General features: G+C 46.6%; 1 non-coding gene across 1 annotated transcript; it reads left to right on the top strand.

Moving 5' to 3' along the window:
* The first annotated feature begins 5,207 nt into the window (after nt 1–5,207).
* Nucleotides 5,208–5,275, top strand: LOC133769286 (small nucleolar RNA SNORD77). Its single transcript, XR_009867173.1, has one exon. It is a non-coding gene; the product is annotated as a small nucleolar RNA SNORD77 (small nucleolar RNA).
* Nucleotides 5,276–6,888: the final 1,613 nt, after the last annotated feature.

The following is a 6,888-nucleotide window of genomic DNA, read 5'->3' as shown; positions in this document are numbered from 1 at the left end:
GGGGGCAGGGGAGGAGCACTGGGTCTTCTGGACAGCGACCTGGCTGGACTCACCAGGTGGGGAGTTCACACTCCTCCGTGCCCAGACTTGAGTCAACTCCTAGACCTGCAGTAGCTTTGTGGGAGGACCCCTGACGAAGGTCCCTGCGGTGTCAGCAGGGGAGCTTGGCGTGAGTCTCCTCCAGGCCTCCCCGGGACTCCTGTGGCCATTCGCCAGCAGGACCGTGCTCTGTAGACTCCCACAGGCAGTTAGAGGTCAGCTCCGAGGTCACACTGGGTCTCACATTCTCAGACGCCAGCGTGCTCCCCAGTCAGAGTGTCGACGTGACGTTCAGGAGCTAAGAGAGGGGACCTGAATCTGTGGCCACTTCCCTGGTTCCATAAAGTAGCAGTGGAGACCGGTTTAGAAATCTGCAGGATTCCTGTGTTGACTCTGTGGCCGTGGGAGGGTTGTCAGTACTCCCACACCCATGGTAATATAATCTAGCCTGCATGAGTTTTTCAATGATTTAGCCCAAAAGGGGGAGGGGAGAAAAGCCAGAGGGTCCATGCAGGTGCCCTGGATTGCAAGATCCCTTGCACCCAAACAGACTTAGCCTTCAAGTCTGTTCCCATGAACTTTTTCAAAGAGATTTTATTTATTTATTTATTTGACAGGTAGAGTTACAGACCGTGAGAGAGAGACAGAGAGAGGTCTTCTTTCCGTTGGTTCACTCCCCAAATGGCCGGAACGGCTGGAGCTGCGCCGATCTGAAGCCAGGAGCCAGGTGCTTCCTCCTGGTCTCCCATGCGGGTGCAGGGCCCAAGCACCTAGGCCATCCTCCACTGCCTTCCTGGGCCACAGCAGAGAGCTGGACTGGAAGAGGAGCAACCGGGACTAGAACCCAGCACCCATATGGGATGCCAGTGCTGTAGGTGGAGGATTAACCTAGTGCGCCATGGCGCCGGCCCCTCCATAAACTTTGTGGTGAGTACCCTTGTACCTAATTATGCTTATATGGTATTGTGTATGTATGATCTTGTGCTGTGTAGTATTGACTGAAGTTATCAGACCTGGTCGAAGAATCAGAAGTTTATTCTGCTCATCTCACTGTGGGTTTAAACCTGGAAGCAGTCAGAGTGGGCTGCTGGTGTTAGGTTATAGGTTTTATACTTTTCCTACAGGGTGGGTACATGCATTGCACCAGGTTTGGGCAAAACAGCTTTCTGTGTGGTTGTCAATCACATTGAAAAATCAAAGGACTACCGGGTAAGAGTCGTAGTCGTGGTTATGGATTAGCTGGTACATGACATTCCCACTCCCTGGGTTCTCTGTGTGCATGAAGAGGCAAACACTGGGCCTGGACTTACCCAGGCAGCGAGTCGCTTGTCCTGTAATTGCCTGAAGACTCAAGCTGACTCCTTCTTAGGCACAGCGGGTACTTTGGTTTGCATTTCCTCTTCCCTTTTCTCTGCCTGTTCTCGCACTAAAGACACGGCTTTTGTTGAGGTTAGGGCTGCATCATTTGCCCTACAAAAGTTGCATCTATTTTTGCAAATATTATTTATCCAGTGAAAATAAGCGGTGAACAAACATAGAAATGAACATATTCTTCTCACCATACTCTCCCAGATGCCTTGAAGCCTGCTGAAGTTCGCCCTAAGCCCTGCCCTATCCACTTGCAAATGTTTGTTGAATACATTTAGCCATTTTTGCACAAAGAAGTCAATGCAAATAGAAAGCACATTTCTGGTCACCTGTCCCCTTTTTTTTCAACATATTATGTGTTTAAGGGCCAGTGTTGTGGCATAATGGGCTAAGGCGCCACTTTCAATGCTGACATCCCGTATCGGAGTGCCTGTCCTGATTACTTCTAAGCCAGCTTCGGCTAATGTGCTGAGAAGGCAGCAGATGATGGCCCAGGTCCTCGGGCCTCTGCCTTCCATGTGGGAGACCAGAATGGACTTTCTGCCTCCCAGCCCCAGCCGGACCCAGCCCCAGTCATCTGGGGAGTGAACCAGTGGCTGGAACCACACTCTCCCTCTACCCGCCCCCTTCCCCGCCCTTGCCCTTGCCCTCGTCCTCTACCCCCCCCCATTTTTCCCTCTCTGTTGCTGTGACATAAATAAATATTTTTAAAAAACATTCATACCGTATATGTATTTCCAAGATAAAGCATGAATCCTGCAGAAAAATTAGGCTTTGTCTAAAAACCCTACTACGTCAATCTTGGGTTTAAATTTCCTGTTTCTAAAAAAGTACAAGTGATTCTGCATGCCCTCTGCATCTTCCATTTTTCTTTTTTAGGGTTTCTTTTTAGTCATTAATTCTCCAGTGTTGAGAAAGTCTTCATTTTAGGCTAAGAAGTTTGTCCACGTTGGTTATATACAAAGGGTTTCTCTCCGGTATGGATTTTCCTTTGTTCATTAAGATTTGGCTTCTTATTAGAACACTTCCACAGTCACTACATTCATGCACTTTCTCTCCAGTATGGATTTTTATGTATTAATATACAAACTATCATTAAAATTCTCCCCACAGTCACTGCACTCGCGGGATTTCTCTCAAGTATGGATTTTCTTGTGTTTATTGAGATTTGGCTTCTTGTTAAAACACTTTCCCCATGCGCTGCATTCATAAGGCTTCTTTCCACTACGAGATCTTCTGTGTTCAGAAAGTTCTGCGGTTCGTCTAAAAGCTTTTCCAAATTGATTAAATATGAGAGGCTTCTCTCCTGGATGGTTTTTTTTTTTTTTTTTTTTAAGGTTGACTAAGGCTTCAGTTAGAGATAAAGGTGTTTTCATATTCATTGCATGGAAAAGGCCTCTCTCCAGAATGAATTTTCTGGTGTTTGTTAAAGTTTGACTGACATTTAAAGGATTTTTTCACAACCATCGCTCTTAAAGGGTCTCTCTAGTGTGAATTCTTTGATGTGGGATAAATTGCGAGTGTGGACTGAGTTTATTTTTTGCGGTAATTATGTGTACAATATTTGCGGTGTGAATTTTAGGTGTTGGCTTTCTTTCTGGGAAATGGTGGGAAGTCTTTGTGAGATCCAGTGCAACATTTACAGGCAAAGGGCTTCTTTTGAGTACGACGTTTCTGATGCTAAGACAGGTCTCATCTCCTGCCCACACAAAGCCTCTGACGTGTGTTAAAGGGTGAGAGAGACCTCAGGGCCTTTTGACATGCGTCACATTTGTATGGCTTCAGTCCAGCGTGCATACTGTGGTGTAGAACAGCCTTTGAAACTGTTAAAGGGTTTGCCGTATTGGCTACATTCAGTGTTTATCTGGACTGCCAGTTCTCTGGGGCACTGCAGATGGTGACGTGGTGAGCAGTGCCTACCAGCTTTGCTTTATCACCATATTTGTGGAATTGCTCCACCATGTGGGTTTTCTGATGTCCAATAAATTGTGAGCTATGGCTAAAAGCCACGCCACAGCCATCGCCGTGATGCTGGGCAGAAACACAGAGGTTTTCATACCCAGCAGGCCACAAGTTTTGCCTGGAGCCATCCCAGATTCATTGAGAGCATGGCAAGTCTCGTGTTGACATGGTGCTGAGAAAACAGAGTGAGGAAAAGCAAAATTAAAACCGAGCTCTGTGACATGGACCGAAGTAATCTAAGGTGGGCGAGAGAAAGGCTCGCTGCCTGGAGACCTCACAGGGACAGGACAGGGAGGAGGAGTTTGTCGGGGCAGCGAGTAAGAGAGAAGTGTTCCTCCAAGCACAGCAGTAATTCCGAAGGTCACAGTGGCTGTTAAAACTTTATTTAAAATTGAAATACTCATGTTTGTGATTATAAGAGTGACTCATTAAAATTGAACCACCAGAACAGAAAAGCCGAAAGAATCACATGAATCCTGAGCATGGATTAAAGTTTCCTTTTCACTGAAGTTTTTTAAAAAAATCTCTCTATGTAAGTGTAGCCATTTGTGAAAGTGATTACACTATAAATATTTTTCTTTGAAAAACAAAATTGGGGATATTTATGTAAATCCATGTAAATCTCTTTTGCTGGGTACTGATACTTGATATCTTACTGGATGACTGGGCCATTATGGATGGGGCCAGTGCTCTGGTTGGATATCTGAGTTGATTTTTTTGTTGCTAAGAACATTAAAGATTGGCTCATACTCATATACACATTTTTGTGAATTTTCTTAAACACTGTGGAGTCAGAGATTCTTGGAAACAAAAGGGAGTCCCGGCCGGCGCCGCAGCTCACTAGGCTAATCCTCCGCCTGCAGCACCGGCACACCGGGTTCTAGTCCCGGTCAGGGCGCCAGATCCTGTCCCGGTTGCCCCTCTTCCAGGCCAGCTCTCTGCTGTGGCCAGGGAGTGCAGTGGAGGATGGCCCAAGTGCTTGGGCCCTGTACCCCATGGGAGACCAGGAGAAGCACCTGGCTCCTGGCTTCGGATCGGCCCAGTGCGCTGGCTGTAGCGGCCACTTGGGGGGTGAACCAACGGAAGGAAGACCTTTCTGTCTGTCTCTCTCTCTCAATGTCTAGCTCTGCCTGTCAAAAAAAAAAAAAAAAGGGAGAGAGTCCCAGTTACATCTTTGACACATACCTGCATCACACTCAGCAAAGTTTTTATACGGCATAAGCACACCATCAGCTCCCAGTGTTTTGGTCATTTTAATAGCCCTAGTCTCTATCAAGCTTGTCTTTATCAAACCGTGGGGTCATAAGTTCTAGCACTCATTTTTGGTAATAAAGCTACATATTAATGGGTTTTAATTGCTAGGAAAATTTTGAGCACTTCTACATACAAAATATTACAGATATGTTAATAAAAAATTCTACCATTATTATGCTAGAAAACAAGCATGGATTTTTCTTGTTCATTCTAGTCCTTGAGATGGTATCAAAATAATTAGAAAACATAAGGATACAATGGAATAGTTTATAATATACATGAGTAGTGTCTTCAAAGATATAAATAACATTGCAACATGAGATAGAACATGTTACAGAGGACAAGGTACAAATCATTATTTTTGAAGACATGATCAAATAAATTTACTAGTCGACATTTATAGCAAAATTATACAGCCAAAGACAAAATAGCGACACAGAAAACCTGGTTGTAGAACTTTCTTAGAGGAAAATGGACTGAAGAAACAGAATCTATAGCTGAAACACTGGAAGAGTCGGAGAATTATGAGGGAAATATCTCCCTTTATAGGAGTCCTGAAAGCAAACATGCAAAAAATACTCATAATACTATGGTGGTTGCATAGCTCATCAGATTGAATTCTGAAGAGATATATCATTGGGCTGATACATCTGGGGGAAAATACTCAGAATCTCCTGTGCACACACACACACCAGATAGCACTCAGGCTTCGTGTCCTGGGCCACACCGCCTGGTGTCGCTGACTGTCACTGGGCCTGTCTCTCGGGTATCACTTGCTCAGTGCTGCGAGGTGTGGACCAAGGGGATGATCAAGGTTGAAGTTCTGTGTGCTGAGGCAGCAAGGGGTGCCCTCAGAGGTGAAGGGAATTGGAGGCTGGCCTGTGGCGCAGCAGTTTAAGATGCTAGTGGAGAAGCCCGTGGCCTGTATTGGAGCACCTGGGTTCAACACTCGGCTCAACTCCAGACTCCAGCTTCCTGCTAATTCCGACTCTGAGAAGCAGCAGTGACGGCTCAAGTCATTTGGTTCCTGACGCCCACCCGGGAGACCTGGATTGAGATCCTGGCTTCTGGCTTTGGCCTGGCCCATCCCTGGCTGTTGCAAGCATTTAGGAAGTGAGACAGCAGATAGCAACTCATTCATATTTCTCTCTCTCTCTCCCTCTCTTCTTCTCTCTGTCTCTGTCTCTGTCTCTCTCTCTCTCTCTCTCTCTGTCTCTCTCTGCCTCCCTGATACTCTACCTTTCAAATAAATAAATAGGAGCTGGGGTTGTGGCATGAGGGTTAAGCCTCCAGCTTCAATGCCGGCATCCCATATGGGCACTGGTTCGAATCCCATTATGGGCACTGGTTCGAGTCCATTCCGGCTGTTCCACTTCTGATCCAGCTCCCTGCTAATGTGCTCGGGAAAGCAGTGGACTTGGGTCCTGGCACTCACGTAGGAGACCCAGAGGGAGTTCCAGGCTCCTGAGTTAAGCCTGGACTAGCCCCAGCTGTTGTGGCCATTTGTGGAGTGACCCAGTAGATGGAAGATGGATCTCTCTCTCTCTGAAACTCTGCCTTTCAAATAATAAGTAAATATTTTAAAATACATGCATACATGCATACATACATCTTTTGAAGAAGGCAACCTATTCAGAGCTTTGATCCTGGCTGGGAGAAAAGCATGTTATCCCGGCGTTCTCTTTGATGACGTGTCTAGAGCCACAGTGTAGGACACAGAACCCAAGCAAGAACAGGGGTCTTGCTGGACAGAAGGGGGGGTATCCGGATCTGGAGCTGTCAACACAGCTGGAGGTGGGGACCAGAAGTGAGGGCTGGAGAAGGAGCTACAAATGCCTGGGTGCAGATTCCCCGTGGGTCCTCAGCTGGCGTCAGAGCTTGTGAGAACCCCTGCCTGGAGGGTGAGCACAACAGAGGTTGGGGTTGTGCAGCGCCGTTAGGGAGATAGAGTTCCAGACCAGGCAGAACGCAGGGCCACGTGTCGGGGCATTCAGTGGTGACCACGCACCCAGAGTTCTACACCCAGTGTAGACATCCTTCCAAGACAAAGGCAGGTGTAAACTTAGCAATTTGGATTTGAAAAGTTAAACGGCCACTGACCATGGGAGAAACAGAAACCTGTTTCCTAGAAGAAATAATGGGTTTTGATAAGGTTATGTCTGCATCTGGTAGGGAGCAGTTGTTTCCCTGAAAAAAGACAATTCCTAACCTCCAGCTCCTCAGAATGTGACCATTTGAAAATAAGGTTTTTGGCATCAGCGCTGT

The sequence above is a fragment of the Lepus europaeus genome, chromosome 10 (assembly GCF_033115175.1).
Source record: "Lepus europaeus isolate LE1 chromosome 10, mLepTim1.pri, whole genome shotgun sequence".
Lineage (NCBI taxonomy): Eukaryota > Metazoa > Chordata > Mammalia > Lagomorpha > Leporidae > Lepus > Lepus europaeus.
Note: the sequence above shows the minus strand (reverse complement) of the source record. Positions and strands in the feature narration are given on the sequence as shown.